Source organism: Schistosoma haematobium, chromosome ZW, assembly GCF_000699445.3.
Source record: "Schistosoma haematobium chromosome ZW, whole genome shotgun sequence".
In the NCBI taxonomy this organism is placed as follows: Eukaryota; Metazoa; Platyhelminthes; class Trematoda; order Strigeidida; family Schistosomatidae; genus Schistosoma; species Schistosoma haematobium.
The window spans coordinates 8,335,138-8,352,231 of record NC_067195.1 but is presented as its reverse complement, the minus strand read 5'-3'; the positions used below and the strand labels follow the sequence as shown (position 1 = coordinate 8,352,231).

The following is a 17,094-nucleotide window of genomic DNA, read 5'->3' as shown; positions in this document are numbered from 1 at the left end:
GTATAAATTAGGTTTGGAAAGGTTAGTACCTTTCATGCACTAATAAAGGTATCTATGGTACAATAATAACGTCTACATGAACACACCTAAAGGGTGGAAAAGCAATCATATTGCTTTTTTATGTTGTGAAACAACAATCTCGGTTATCTAATAGATATAATAGAAAAAGAATTCAAGGTTTTAAAGTTAAATATACATAATTGATTGATGCAGAAATCTACTGCATTCCGAGAAATGCGACAAAAACAATATCAGCTTACAATTTACTATTTCGACTAACACCAAATGCTCTGGTACAGTTGAAGGTGAGAAGAGTCCGCTCTTCCTCCCAAAATGCTCTCACATGGCCACACGTATACAGCTACTGCATCAGATGTCTTACTCATTGCTTTCTCGTTGCGAGGGTATTGTTTATGTCATTGGGAGGAAGAAAAGTGAATGTTCGGTGCTTTAACTGGGTTGGTGGATATAGAAGATACATCTAATGGAGTTGGAAAACTCTGATACCAAAATAATGGTGCATATGGACCCCAGGATTCTGAGGGGACAAATGGCGTATGAACCTATTATTGGTCTCTGGCTACTATAGGACTACATCTCTTAACGTTGCTCCACTATCTTTAGACCTATATATCAAAGGCTTGGACTGTGACCCCAACCTGCTACAATTCGAGCACCCGGGCAGTATCCCAACTCTCACACAAATCAAATGATGATTACTATTGGAAAAATTATTTCCACTTCAATTTGCATACAGAAAAAACACATTCACAATCATTTGATAACATTCAATTTTATTTCTTTTGTACAACGTCACTTATGTGCTCTCTTTTATTCGTATTTTATCTGTTAACTTATACGGTAGCCCACGTATACTGGAAACCCTGTTCTATCTAAACGATCTTAAGTAACTGACAGGTCGAATTTTGAATGCTACTAGCGACTGTGAATGCTGAACCAGACTTTCTGAAACCACGTATACTACTCAAATTAGCCTCCTTCAACATCCACATACTAATGCAGGTCGGACAACAGATAGGGTTGTCTATGTCTTTAGAAAGTTTCAACATCGATGTCTGTTGTCTATCCGGGACCCGTATTCGAGGTTCTAGTGAAGCACTACAAACTTGCTCTTCATCTGTCACTTCGGAAAGCTTGTTCCACGTGCGTTTATCCGGGGAACCCAGTGGCATATGAGTTTGATTTTGCTGGCGTTGACGTTTCCCATAGCGCTAGAGCTAAAGCAGCACTGATCGATCGTATCCCTATTAACAATCGGTTATGTGCTGTTAGATTAGAAAGCTCCATCAAAGCTAGAAGAAATTGGTGTGAGAAACGATGTTATCGTTACTTTCGTCTACACCAACAGGTTGCAGCACATATGCGACCAAGGATGAGATTTACCACCAGTTAAGTGTTCTATGGAAAGTGCGTTCGACGCATATTGTAGTACTAGCCGGATACTTGAATGCTTATGGCGGGCATCTTGGTACAGAGCAGTCATTTAGGTGTTCGATGGGGACTTGTTGATCTCATGTCAGATAACGGTGACTGGAACCTAGTGCAGACTACAACCTATTTCTGGCTAGCACTAATTGCCAGCAGTCATCGCCTATGTGTCACCTGGTGTCCTCCCTCTGCATCCCGAAAATGGACTCGGAGTGATCATATCGTGATCGGTTACCGCTTGCGTGGTTTTGTACAAGACTACTACCCTCTTTTAGAGCGCCTATCTGGACCCTGGTCACGCCCTTGTTTGAAATAGTCTTATACTACGTTTCAGTGGGCGACAAATTCATTTCTATAAACGGAATTATGTCAGCAAATTGGTTGTAGTTTCTGTTGCAACTAAATATCAAACCGAGCTAGGTTCAAGACTAGCCACCATCCCAACAAAAAATACAAATGAGCATTGGTTGCAGATGCACGACGCCATGAAAATGACGACTAAAATCGCTCGCAGTTTCGCGAAACATCCCGCTTATAGGCAGTCGGTTTCTACACGCTCCTTATAACTCATTGAAGCACATAGGTCTACCCCGGGTGACTTTGAATTGAACCATAAACGAAGATTGTTATAAAGATGGTAGTGACTTTCTGGTTAAGAAACTGACAGTTGTTTACAAACGTCTGGCAGTTAAAGTCTTCCAACATCATAAAATGAGTCGATGGTTGGTCCCATCTTTAAAATATATTCACGTCGTTTCTGTAACAACTATCGGGGGATAAGTCTACTTCCGATTGCATCCAAACCATTGGTTTCCATCATAATTCATAGATTGTACAGAACCCCAGAAAAATTGACCCGCTAGGAGCAAGCCGGTTTTCGTTCTGGCCGAGGATGTATCGGCCATATGTTCACCCTCCCCCAAATATTAGAACACTGTCATTGCCAATCTATGATGAGGTCTAGAGTGGAATGTCAACATTCAATGCTGTATTACACGTTTATTACTATACTTACAATTACCACTTCACATCTGTTGGACGTAGACCAATTAATTTTCACATATTTAAATATCCATCCATAATCCGACTGTTCACAATTCATAGCCTGCGCAGACTTTTCCTTATTATTTATTTGTTTGAACATATAGATACTGGTACAAGGGGGAACCAGATACATATGCACCACACAAATCTCATTAGATTTGTGTGAGGCCTGTGATACTTCCCGGGTGCCCAAACCGAAGAAGGTGGTTTTCTTAGGGGGCCTAAAGGTCTGATCCACAAGGCAGTGTAACATCATAAGGAGATGCAGTTCCATGGTAGCCGGTAACCAACGATTGGTTTATACCACATTTGTTCCTTCAGAACACTGGAGCCCATGAGCACTATTGGTTTGGAATCAGGGTTCTCCAACTTCCCTAGGTGGACTCTCCGTGTCCACCTACCCAGTTAAATCGATGGACGTTCGCTTTCCGTCCTCTCAATTTTGTAAACAACACCCCTGGTGAGAGAAGGCAGTGAGTAGGACTTCCCTGGCAGAGGCTATATACGCGTAGCCATTTGAAAGCATTTTGAGGGGGAGAGAGAACCCTCCCCACTCTCGACCGTACCAGGGCATTTGGGGGCACTTACCGGCGAGACTCTAATTTAAGGACGACCTTTGAACGAACCATAAATGACCTTGACAATTATTAGCCAATCAGAAGAAAGTTATTATAAAGTGAAAATATATTATATGAAAGTAATGAATTACAGTGGATATTCTTCTTTTACATGATTTAAAAACTTGTTAAAGTTTGATTAAGGTTCAGAGGTTCTGAATTCACAATGCATATGGAATAGAAACTCGTACATTGAGTTAGGGTTAGTTGAGGGTTAAGGTTAGGGTTAGTTGAGGGTTAGGGTTAAGGTTAAGGTTAGGGTTAGTTGAGGGTTAGGGTTTAGGGTTAGGGTTAGGTGAGGGTTTAGGGTTAAGGTTAGGGTTAGTTGAGGGTTAGGATGCTAACATACGAGTTTTTAAATCATGTAAAAGAAGAATATCCACTGTAATTCATTACTTTCTTTTAATATATTTTTACTTTATGCTGTCTTCTTATTGACTAATAATTGACATTGCTCAAACGCTTCTGATTGGCTCGTCCCTAAATTAAAGTCTCGCCGTCCCATCTATTGTAACCTCTCGTTAATCACCTACTCTCTAAAATCCACTGTGAACCAATCGTATGTTAGCACCACGTGTTGAACTTGGCTCTGTGACCTTGAAATCGCTCGAACGCTTCTGATTGTCTCGTCCCTAAATTAGAGTCTCGCCCACTTACCCTACACCATGAGATTCATAAAAAGGGATAACTCTAAAATCTTTTGAACACTGAGCTCACTGCAGTGACGAGTAAACACATACCGATTAGAGGTTACGCCAACCTATTGCTAAATACTGTGTTCAACCTATCGATTACACAATTTAAATTAGACAAACTTGTCTCTTTATACTGTATATAGCAGACAAATGGACACTATCTCGAAATCCTAAGTACAATCACTCATGCCTGAAACTGTAAAACTGATAGCGCACTTCACGGACGAGTTAATCAATCAGTACCTACTATACTTTTAAGAGAAATGGATCCAAAAAATTATAGCTGATGTCAGTTCAAGATGAAAAACGTACACCTAACCACGAACCAGCACTTTTACAATCCCGTGTTTTTGTAAGTGTCCTAACTTTCGGTTTTAGGGAATTCGTACGTTTTGGAGAAATTTTGGGAAATGGAAAGACAACCCCAAGATTTCCCCAAGTATGGGAAATTTCACTTCGGTTTTGGGAAATCCCCATAAGATTTTGATTTTTCCCCAGTATCACACCAGTATATACCCAAACTTTGAGGATAACTAAGAACGTTTATAAGGCTTTGAGAAACCCAAAATTTACCCAAAATCTCCATGGAATCGGGTGATCACCCGATTCCTTGGTAAGCTGTACGACATACCGACACAAGGTTACTTTCACGACATCCGAGACAAGATGATGAAGCGTAATAGAAGAAAACAAGACCAGGTATGTACTAATTTAAAGTGATAACCTCCCTACGGCTCTATAGTTACAGTCAACAATACTAACGAACATAACCGTAAGTTCAGCTTCAAGTATTTAGCTGTGCAAAAGCATGTCATTGAGATATGGTTGTGACTTTTTTTGTTCGTTTTTTTATTTCAGAATTCACAGGAGGACTACCTCAATTCTGAATAGTCCGTGCAATTTTTTTGTTGTTCTACCTCGATTTCAATAAACATTATTCTTTCAAACAGCTTACTCTTTTACTTACATGGGAAACTGTTGAAGTGTTGAGAATGTGTGTCTGAGTTTCAGTGAACTTTTGATTAAATGCACATTCCTTATGAATAAAATATAACCTGTTCCTTGTTTTTCAGATAATTACAAATAACAATGAATTAGCAATTGCATTGGATATGCATAACAATCGATGCTTAAGCTTGTGCTTTACTGTTGTACAACAATACGCTTTTCTTTTTAAATAAATTTTTTAAAATATTTACTGCTTTTCCACTGCATTGCAGATATACTTCGGTATGTTGTTGCAAATAAAGGCGGACATAGGAGACCTTTAAGGTTCTGTCGATGGATAGACAATAGGAGGTAATGTGTGTATTTAGGCGAAAAGTAGACAATTAAGCGCATAAGTAGGCAATTCGGCGGATATTTAGGCGAAAATGCGACGATTTGGGGGATATTTAGGCGAAAATGCGACAATTCGGCGGATATTTAGGCGAAAATGCGACAAATCGGCGGATATTTAGGCGATAAGTCGGTAATTTGTCGACAAAAAGGCGAAAAAGGGGAAAATCCGCATTATTTCCCCCGGACAGGCGAAAAAGGCGAATTTCTAATGCGTTTTCCCCTTTATTTCCCCTTTCGCTACCGAAGCATTAACCCCTTTATTTCCCCTTTCTTCGCCTTTATTTCCGCTTTTTGGGTTGTCTGGGGATAGGGTGTTCGTGAATACGGAATATTTATACGCATTGAAACGGGTGTCTGTTTTCGACGCGAAAATTATGAAGAGCGACACAATTATTCCGAAAATTCCACTACTCTCCACAGAAGTGTCAAACATAAAATCCTATGATTGGTTGATACGGTCCTACACTCAACCTGATTGTACCGCAAAAATTAAAGCCCGCGGAGCTAACGACCTTGGGTGCCCGAATTTCAGTCTATTAACTCAGCCGATTAAAAATACTGATATACTGGTTTTCAAGCCCAATCGATTGGGCTATATATCGTCGAAAGTGTTGTGTATATTCGTAAAGGCGCAAATTGTACGGAGCAGTTATTCGAAGCGATCGCTTCGAACAACTGCTCAGTTTCGAAACTGATTTGTCTGCAGAATCTCAGTCATTGAGTACACATGACAACGTTTCCTGTTTAATTCACTTTTTTCTCCAGGTAATTTCCATTTACTTAAAGTAGAATTAAGATCTGTTAATCTTTCGGCGTCACTTCCCACACTCTTCGCTAGTGTAACTACATATTTCATACATTTAGTGTAATCATTTGTGTTTGCAATGGCATTATCTCCTTGATGGACCGGATTTGCGTCGTGGTTACTTGTGTAGTCCTTTCAACGTTGAAAAAAAGATTATATGGGCTATAATATGGATTTTTTAATGGCAAAGCCATTGTTAGCCAGTAGTATTCGGTATACAGTGCGTATGCAGAAGGTAGCCAAAACGTAAATAACATACATATTAATTACAGTCCAGTGCGAATAAGAATTAGGGTGTAAGGTGCAAAAACATCATGACTCACACGCGAAGCATAAAGGAAACTATCTTAAAAATGTAAGTCGCAAAAGTGAAAGGTGGATAGATAGATATGACCCTCGTAACCGAATATGTAGAGGCAAGTAAATTCCCAAAATCGATAGCTCTGTACGTCTTCAAAATTTGAAGTTGACCACATCAGTTTTAATGGATTAATAGTAAGCATACAGAGACGCCACATGTATGGCAGGCTTCAATTATACTACAAACAATCAAAAATATATGATTTATTTATATGAAGTGTTTTTTCACATAAAACTGGTGGTAAGTTCTGGAATTTCGTATGAACCGCTAATAATAATTGTGCACCGGTAAATAAGTCACCAAAATAAGTAGCTCTGTAAGTCTTCGACATTGGATGCTGACCACATTAGTTTTAATGGACTCACCTAGCTGAAGGCGCTCGATCATGCTATAGCACCAGATCACAAGTGGGGAACGCCGTCCTTAACATCCCCTGCAATCGCTAGCCAGATTAGATTAGACGATCCTCGATACATTGATAGCCTATCAAATATATCTTCGAACCTCATCGCTTCTGTCTTTTGATTTCACTTGGTGGGTACGATTCATGTTAGGTGTTACTAGTTAAAACGCTGTCAAACTCCACATATCTGTGGCACCTTAAATTGGTTTAACGTGAGCGCAGACGTTAGATTCATAACGCGATCTCAATGTTCTGATTACTCAGCGCATCGCTTATAAAATGATTGTGAAATAAGGTATTGAAAATCATTATAGGTAGTATAGTTACCTTACAGGTATTATACTGCACGATATCTCCAGTTAACTAAGTGTTCGTACATTGATAAAATGAGTGCAAACCATGAGAGTGTAGTGAATCACTTTTATTACGAGAACACAACTGGTTTAATGTAAACAATTATTATTACAACCAACTGTACCAGTGTTTGTTTTAATGTGATTTTGTTTAACTGTGCTAATTACAGCCATTTTGTGCTTCCATTACCTTCCATCATTGTTTCGCGGTTTTCGGCTTTGTTCGCACGTACTCCATTCTCCAGCTTTCGCTTGTACCATTTCTTGGCACGATCTTAGTATCCGTTCGATACCACGAGGTCGCCAACGAAATAAATATGGTTACGTTCAACCTTTGCCTTCTGATTTCTTTGGTACGCGTTTCCTTGTAGTAGCGTTCATAGTCAAATTCGACTCGACACCACACTACAAGAGCTTGGATTTTAGCCAAGAGGAGTTTAAATCCCAACCCATCTTTATGATAATGGTATGAATTTTCAGTCACTGTTTTTATAAAGGTAACTGTGGGAAAACAACACTATTTGTATAAATAGTTATTAGTCAGGTTACTGAACGTTATAGTTCTTAGTTTCATCGCTTTGACTTGGGGGTTAGTCGTGGAAAATAAAATAAGTAGTGCTGTCTTAAATGCCCGACGTTTTCGCTGGTTCATAGCACGTTCACGGTCGACAATGAGGACCCCAAACAAGTATTTAACGATTGTTTGACGCAAAATGTTTCGTCTAAAAACCACTTGTTAATTTTAGTGTTGATTGTATAAAGCTACTAGACAAAGCTAAGTAGTAGTAAAAACGGCAAATTAACCAGGAAAGAGAAAAAGTCTAGCTAGTCGATTGTGCCCATCTAGCCTTTTAGATTTCTCGTTCTTGCCTGTCGATTCCGTGAATGTTTTGTCAGGCAAACGGTCTAACAACATATGTGGTGGTTCATGATCTAGATAAGCCGGTTTAAGCCTATCATTACTTACGGAGTCGATGGTTCTTTGTTTTTCTATCACGAAGTATTTAGTATTGAGATAAATTTGAAAAAACCCTCGAATGGAGAGCTTAGCGATGCTCTTATTTTGTTACATATTATCGAGACGTGCGTGTAATTTCTTAGATCCTTAGGTACATATGTAGCTCACGATTGCTCATGAGTATTAATTGGTTTGAGTTTGGACATAATGCCCCGGCAGTTGGTCGACGTAATTTTTTAAATCATGCTTTTTACTGTGGGTATGAGAGTTAATAAACTCACCCGGTGAAATCATTGTCGTCCCGAAAACTAGTTCCGCTGCTGAACACTGTGAGTCAGTTTTGATAGCTGTTCGTAATCCCAACATAACTAATAGTAGGAATTCTGCTCACTGAGTGGGGTTTGAGTGTGATATAAGTGTAGCCTTTAGTTGACGGTGGAAACGTTCTACCATTCCATTAGCCTGAGGGTGGTATACGGTGCAACGTATTCAAATGGAGCCTAGGGGTTTAGATAAATTGTTAAATAGTTCAGATTCAAATTGTGCTCATCTATCTGTCGTCGTTTTTATAGGTGTACCAAAAATAGTCACCCAGCTCCGTATGAAAACCTTGGCCACTGTTTCGGCTGTGATGCCTGTTATCGGTGTGGCTATAGGAAATCTCGTGAACCGATTTTTACATGTAAACAGATAATTACAACCGTTCGATTGCGATAAAGGACCTACTAAGTCAATATTCACATGGGCGAATTTGTGGGACGATTAACCTTGAACTGTTTGCACGCCGAATACTCTCTAACCCATTTGTGTACACCCTTTTGCTAGTTTGGCCATATATATCTGGCATTGAGCAGTTTGGTTGAAGCTTTTGCACCAGAATGAGACAAAGAATGAAAGTTATAAGGTATTACTTTTCTCACACTTTTGGGGACTTAAGGTCGTGGCATCACCTTGGTTATGTTCCAGTAAATCAGAATACCATCAATAGGCGATGGTAACTGCTTTAGTTTGAGACTTGAGTTATTTGTTGTAGGTAGGTTTCGTAATTTTTTATCCTCTTTCTGTTCGTTTCTCAACGTCTCGAAATTTACTATGACTGTTGTATCACGTTCATTTCTAGTGAGATAATACATTTGCCGCCCGATTTTCCTGACTTTTTACATGTCGGATATCACTTGTGAAGTGTGATAACTAATCAAGGTGTTGGATCTCTCGAGGTGAGTATGTATCGCCTCTTGCTTTTAGTGCATTCGTTAGTGATTTGTGATCCATAAAGACTATAAATTCCCTGCCTTCTAACATTTGTCGGAAGCACTTAATGGTCAGGTAGAATGCAATAAGTTCTCGCTCAAAGGTAGCATACCTTGTCTCTGCTGGAGCATGTCTTGTCGAGAGGAAAGCACTTGGTTACCAAGCGTTTTTAACCAGTTGGTTAAAGGTACCGCCCACTACTTTATCTGAGGCTTCCACCATCAAAACAAGAGGGGAAAGAGAATTCGGATACTTTAACGTAGTTGCTTGAGGCAGTTTGACTTTTAGCTGTTTAATAGCTTCAGCAGCCTCAGAAGTCAGCTTGAATCTGTCAAAAGTTGCATTAATTGTGCACAACCGGGTATGAAACTGTGATAAAAGTTATTTAGATCTATAAATCTGGATCTGGGTATGCGGTACTGTTTGGTGGTGTCCATTTCTTCTTTGATTGGTGTAATCCGTTCCTGGCTTGTTGTCCGCCCAAGAGATTCTAGAGTTCTAACACTGAAAATACGACCACTTTTATGTCTGTTCGTCTATATACCCCTATGCAAACGGCATATTCCGAAGTAGATTATCCATGAATCTTTGAAATGTTTATGCCGCATTCCTCAGACCGAATGGCATGCGTACAAACTCGAACCGTTTGTGAAACTTTGGATATGCGTTATTGGGTACCTATCTCATACGATTTAAAGGCTGAGGGTTCTGTACGGTCACCAACAACCTTCTTTTTTTGAAACCATATGCAAAGGGGATGTTCATTAACTATCGGAAGAACGGATAATACCCACTTGTAGCATGTAGTCGAATTCAGATTTAGCGAGTTTGAGCTTATCTGGTACTAGTCTCCTGGGTCTTGCAAACACAGGTAACTTTTTTGCCTTTTGTGTAATACGAGGTTTCTTTCAGTGTTAAGCGTCGTTTTTTAGTGTCAACTAGAAATTCGTATCTCTCTAAAACGTCCATACCAAGTATTCCCAGATGTAAATCGGCCACAGTGAAAATCCAGAGGAATTGCCCCACTGAACTCCAAATATAGCGCCAAAGTTTTCTGCTCAAATGTCGCAATTGTAGTTTCATTTGCGGTTTGGAGTGTAACTGGGAATGCTTCTTGATCGAGGTCTGTTTTGTTTTCAGGAATGATACTTAGAGCAAAGCTAGTATCTATCAAGAAGTTCAGGCCTGAGTTTCTGTTTCTAACATAAAATAAGCGACTGCTTATGTCTCCCTCCTCAGTCGTTGCAACCTGGGAAGGGGTTATTCGTTTCCTATATTCTTGAGATTCTGTCTAGGCCAGGCGAATGGTTGCATGCACTTGGTTGAGTTGACATAAAACGTCCAGTGGTACCAACAGAACTGCCCTGCTTATTCAAATATTTGTGGCCCATTTTGTTACTTGGATATTGGTCGTTGTGGGGAGCTGTCCTAGCATCTATGACCCATTTGCATTCTGGCAACAGTCTCATAGAGACTTTTAACACTCGCAATGAGTTCTTTTATGACTGGGTCTGTTAGTGGTTCTTTCTGTGTGTGATTTGTCGAGCATGATCCTGTTGGTGATCTCTTTCCATTATTTTATCGGCTATACGAGCCAAATAAGATGAAGGGGTTTCAGAATCTTGTGCATCTAAACAGTGTTGAACGTAGCATGGACGAGCTTGTATCCATCCTTGTTTTAGGACTGCTTCTACCACTGTGTTGTCACCCGCTAAGACTTGGAGGTGACGTGAAAAATGTGACGAAGACCTCTCACGTAAAGTTCTTCCTTGAAAAAGCCTTTGGGTTCTGGCCAACCCAGTAAAATCGAAAGTCAGAAGCGAGGACGTTCGAAGATATATATGATAAGTTATCAATATATCGAGAAGTGACTGATCTAAACTGGCTAGAGGTTGCAAGAGAAGGTGAGCACAGCGTTCAACACTCGTGATATGGTGCGAATGCATGATCGAGTGCCTCCAGCTAGGTGAGTTCATTAAACTAATGTGTTCAACATCAAATGTCGAAGACGTATAGAGCTCTTTGTTTTGGGATTTATTTACCGCTACAGATCACTCCCCCACTATTAGGGCAGTAAGCTTCTAAGATTTGGCCGGACGGAAGTTTAAACCCAACGAGTTAGTCGTTGGTGGACACTCTTCTGACAGCATGCTATGTTCAGCAGCGCCTAGTTTCCTTTCCTTACTATAAGAGGCCATGTGGTACAATATATTAACGAAAAACAGGTATAATGGAAATTTTTGACCGTCGTAAACTTCATCGGTTTTTTCATCTTTTCCATCCGTCCTGGAAGGGAGAAAATGAACATATAAGCACATACTGAATGATACTTGCACGTGCGTGAAGACATAGAACGGGCGAACAAGGAAAATAAACTCATATATATCGGTTTCGTAAACATGTAATAGCGTAAAAACGATTTCCGCAGGATGACCTTTTGGGATTTATTAAAAAAATACACATATGAGCAAGCACATTATCAAAAAGTGTGTTTGTTTTGAAATAAAAGCAGTAAATATCTATGGGCACATTAGAAATAGTTTGATTTTTGACACAACACAAAAAATTGGGACGACATGTAGTGTTATGTAGTGTCTTACGTACAGTAATCGTTTAGGTGTTCTGTGAACCTTACTTTTCTTCCAGAACCCATTGTTTTGAGTCGGTCGTCAGATACCGCCGAAGTGTAATAGTGATTTTTGATTATCGTGTGAGGTATGGTAATTGTGAGACTCGTGCGTTCCAACTGTACCGAAGGAAAATCGACATGAATAGGGTTTCCTTCTAAACGCAAGGCTTTGAGGCGATAGATTCTTTTGCTATCGTTAGTACTATTCTTATCGATGATATGGTATGTAGGTTCACTGTAAAGAACAATGCCACCTTGCACTGCATTGTGAATACCTAATACGACGAGTGGAATTGCGTCGGTCCACTGTGAAGCGTTTACAGCTGATAGTGAAGCTCTTAGTCGTCGGTGAAAGCGCCCTACCAACCCGTTTGGTTGCGGGTGGTAGGGGGTCGATCGGAAATGAGTGATTCCTAATAGTATGGTCAGGCAACGGAAAAGTCCAGATTCGAACTGGAGTCCACGATGCGTAGTGGTGATTGAAGGCCAGCCGAAGTTTGCTACTCATCGTCCGACGAAGGCGCGGTCCACTGTTTCAACAGTGATGTCTCTGATAGGTACTGCTTCTGGCCATCGAGTGAAACGGTTTACTCAGGTTAAAAGATAAGAGTATCCACTTGAATCTGGTAAAGGTCCTATCAAATCCAGATTAACATGGCCGAAATGACCATCAGGAGTTTTAAATAAGCCTAAGGGACATTTGTTGTGTCTAATTAACTTAGATTTCTGCCAGCTTATACAGGATTGTGCCAATCCCCTCACGTCTCTATTCATATCACGATTGAGCGATCCCTACCTGTAGATGTATCGCATAGTAAGGTTTCCTTACCTGTCCCCATCTCTTTAATAGGAAGTTTTAGGGTTGCTGAAAATAACTCGTGCTGAAGGTCAGTGCCTTCTTTTTGAAGCTGGGCGAGTTTAAGAAGGTCGATTCCTTGAAAACTGTTCAAGGAAGTTATACGAGAGGAGACGTCTGCAACTACATTGTTTGCTCTAGAAATAATTTGAGTGTCTGAAGTAAACTGCGAAATGTAGTCCAGTTGTCGAGACTCACGAGGTGAGTACTTGTCTGAAGATGAGCTCAAAGAGGAGGTAGGAGGTTTATGATCACTGAAAAAAGTGAACTGTCGACCTTCAATAGAGTGTTGAAAATGCCGTGCAGCACAATACATAGCTAGGAGTTCCCTACCGAAAGTGCTATACCTCGATTCAGTGTCTATCAACCATCTAGGGAGAAATGCTAAAGGTTGTCAGGAGTGGTTAACCCATTGTTGTAAGACTCTTCCAATTGTTGAGTCGGATGCTTCTACTGCGATACTAATGGGTCATTCAGTGTTCTGATGTGCGGGCATGGTTTCCTTTGTGATAGGTTCCTTAACTGTGGAGAATGCTATTAGCGTGGTATCGTCCAAATTGATGGATTTCGCATTTCCATGAAGTTGGTCAGTTAGCGGTTTCATAAGTGACGCGCAGTTTGGTATGAATCGTCTATAGAAACTTATCAGCCCGTTATATGTGCGCAATCGCTCAATGGTGGTCGGTTCTGGGTAATCCAGAATGGCCACCACTCCGCTTCTTAGAGGTCGAATGCCTTGCTCATCAATATTGTGTCCTAGGAAATCTAAGGAGTCGGTTCCGACTCGGCATTTCAGAATGTTTACGGTTATGACATGTTTTTGCAGTCGTTCAAAAACAAGGTCCAGATGCTGGAGATGAGATTCCCTGTTTGGACTTGAGATTAAACAATCATCAACATACGCATGTACGAAGTTGAGACCATGTGGTGTTTGAACGAACTAATGATTCCTTTGTACTTGTTGAATGCTTGATTTCGAATTCCAAATACAGTACATTCGTTCATGTTTATGTAGTACCTCTTGATCCGATTACGTTATTTTTGGGATCTTAGTTCGTACTATAATTCAAATACTCATAATAATCATAGACCTCAAAAGATGTCATCTATGAATATTTGAAAAGTTCGTGCAGCATTTCTTAAGCCGAAAAACATATTCAAAACTCTTCGAGATCGAAGGGAGTGATGATAGCGGTTTTTCGAATGTCGTAAGAAGCCATAGGAATTTAATCATATGCTTCGATCAAGTCGATATTCGAAAATACACTTTTTACCTTTCATAGTAGCTGTCAAATCCTGAATGTGAGATATCGGGTAACGATCAGGAATGATATAAAATTCGACCGCCGATAGCCATTAGCTTACAGAGACTCACATTTATCACGAGAACACGACTGGTTTAATAAAAACAATTATTATTATAACCAACTGTACCAGTGTTTGTTTTAATGTGCTTTTGTTTGACTGTGCTAATGACAGCTATTTTGTGCTTCCATTCTTATACTGACACTTCGATTGTAACTTCACGCGAATTCGGTTACCTTCTGTAACCAAGGTTGTGTCCTGGCACGATCTCGGTATCCTTTCGATGCCACGAGATCGCCAGCAAATATAACTCGACTTGGTCCATTAATTGCCTTCTGATATTTGGCTTCTCGGGGATTTTATGGAGTCATTTGGAACGAGCTTCTTACGCCTTCTGATCTATTTGGCACGTGTTTCTTGGTAGCGGTGTTCATAGTTAATCTCAACTCGACGCCACGCTACAATTGGTGATCCCAAAGTTTGGGACACGCGACAATTGGTGACCCGTATTTTGGAACACGCCTCTGCTTCTGGTCAAATCTTCCAAAGAAGCCAATTCGGTGAGTCTATGATTTATCTATCCACGTCTGTCGTATATTTTCATATTTAATATATAATATACTCGACATGACGGATAACGATAAGAATAGTATTAATATAATAGACTCACATGTATGTGTACCGAATCCTTGTTACTTTTTATTCGCGTGACGATGAATTCCACGCTTTATTCGAGAAATTTTCCCCTATTATTTATTCTCCTCGCTGACCCGGCTGCTTGGTACGGAATGCATTCGCATACGCATTAACGTCTACCTCCCAGTATCAAATGGTTAAGTTGAACGGTTTCATTGCCAACTTAAAAGTGCTCTACGAGCACACGAGAACGACAACTGGTACGAAACCTTATCGCTCGTCCTCTTAGGTATTCGAACGAGCTTGAAGGCAGATATACAATGTTCCGCCGCTGAAATGGTATACGGCACGACATTGCGTCTGCCCGGAGAATTCTTCACACCACAGAGCAGACCTAATTTCGGTAAATCAGACAACGTCCGTCGACTGTCTGCATTTATGTGAACGCTGTCTCCGGTGTCAACTCGAATACAACATCGACAGGTCGCTCTCCCTCGAGAGTTATCTACCTGTTCACATGTTTTTGTACGAGTAGATTCGGTACGCAAACCTTGGCAACAACCTTACGAAGGCCCTTTTCACGTGATCGCTCGTCACGAAAAGACCTTCAAGGTTGATCGATATGGACGCGTCGAGATCGTCAGCGTTGATCGTCTCAAACCAGCACACGTCGATGACAGTTCCCTATCTGGTAACCTGAGATTCAATGCTAGACCTATTAAACCTAGCGGGATCCTTAAATCTTCTTCAGGTCCCACGCTAGATACATCTGAGACCTCATTCTCACGTCCCGGTCAACAGCACGCGTCATCTGCACCGTCTACGGACGAGACGATGGTCTCACGTCCAGATCAGCAGACCACGCCGCCTCTGACCTCGGATGAGATTGCAGGCTCACGCGATACGAACGAGACTGCCGTCTCACGTTCCGGTCGCCGAGTACGGTTGCCCGTACGCTTCCGCGAATAGTCGCACAGTCAATAACCGATACGGTGTAGGATTATTCCTATACTACACGCATGCTACACTCTTCTCTTTTTGATTTTCTTTTTGTTTCCTGAGCCCACGCCTTCGACCATCTCCGTTTGGTTCCGTCGACTTCAGTCAACTTTGGCGAAAGCTGGCCTGATCACCCACGCTCTTGTCAACGCACTCAGTCGATATATTGGTTTCGAATGCTTAGCATACGCTTGGTCTCGAACTTGGTCGTTACGGTCGCTTCTGGTCTTTTGGCTCAACGTGGTTTCGTCCTACGTCTGCAGCGTTTCTGGTCAGGACCCCTACGAACGCCCTCTTCAGATTCTGGATACAAACCACTCTGGTGTAGCATGCCAACTCAAGCAATAAATACAACACATCGCTCCTGGTACCGTTCTCCGAAAACGACCTTCGTTGGCAACTCGACGATCAACGATCGCCTTCCTGTTCGCCAATTCTTCCGTCCTACAATCGCTCGTCAGCCGATCAGTCCCACGATTCAAACCGCTATTTATCGAAAGTGTAAACCCTTTCTAGCGGGGACTCCTGTAGTGACTCACATTTATCACGAGAACACGACTGGTTTAATAAAAACAATTATTATTATAACCAACTGTACCAGTGTTTGTTTTAATGTGCTTTTGTTTGACTGTGCTAATGACAGCTATTTTGTGCTTCCATTCTTATACTGACACTTCGATTGTAACTTCACACGAATTCGGTTACCTTCTGTAACCAAGGTTGTGCCTGGCACGATCTCGGTATCCTTTCGATGCCACGAGATCGCCAGCAAATATAACTCGACTTGGTCCATTAATTGCCTTCTGATATTTGGCTTCTCGGGGATTTTATGGAGTCATTTGGAACGAGCTTCCTACGCCTTCTGATCTATTTGGCACGTGTTTCTTGGTAGCGGTGTTCATAGTTAATCTCAACTCGACGCCACGCTACAATTGGTGATCCCAAAGTTTGGGACACGCGACAATTGGTGACCCGTATTTTGGAACACGCCTCTGCTTCTGGTCAAATCTTCCAAAGAAGCCAATTCGGTGAGTCTATGATTTATCTATCCACGTCTGTCGTATATTTTCATATTTAATATATAATATACTCGACATGACGGATAACGATAAGAATAGTATTAATATAATAGACTCACATGTATGTGTACCGAATCCTTGTTACTTTTTTATTCGCGTGACGATGAATTCCACGCTTTATTCGAGAAATTTTCCCCTATTATTTATTCTCCTCGCTGACCCGGCTGCTTGGTACGGAATGCATTCGCATACGCATTAACGTCTACCTCCCAGTATCAAATGGTTAAGTTGAACGGTTTCATTGCCAACTTAAAAGTGCTCTACGAGCACACGAGAACGACAACTGGTACGAAACCTTATCGCTCGTCCTCTT

General features: G+C 41.0%; 1 protein-coding gene across 2 annotated transcripts in view; it reads right to left on the bottom strand.

Annotated features, from left to right (window-relative positions):
• The window catches only part of HERC4_1 (putative E3 ubiquitin-protein ligase herc4), a 46,456-nt gene extending 40,834 nt beyond the window's left edge, over positions 1-5,622 (bottom strand). Inside the window, exon 1 of one of the 2 annotated variants that reach the window (XM_051210305.1) lies at positions 3,644-5,622. The gene's annotated coding sequence lies outside the window, so the exon portion shown is untranslated. Of the gene's footprint in view, positions 1-260; positions 3,071-3,643 lie in introns of those variants that run through there. The other variant, XM_051210306.1, reaches the window with a different exon arrangement.
• Positions 5,623-17,094: the final 11,472 nt, after the last annotated feature.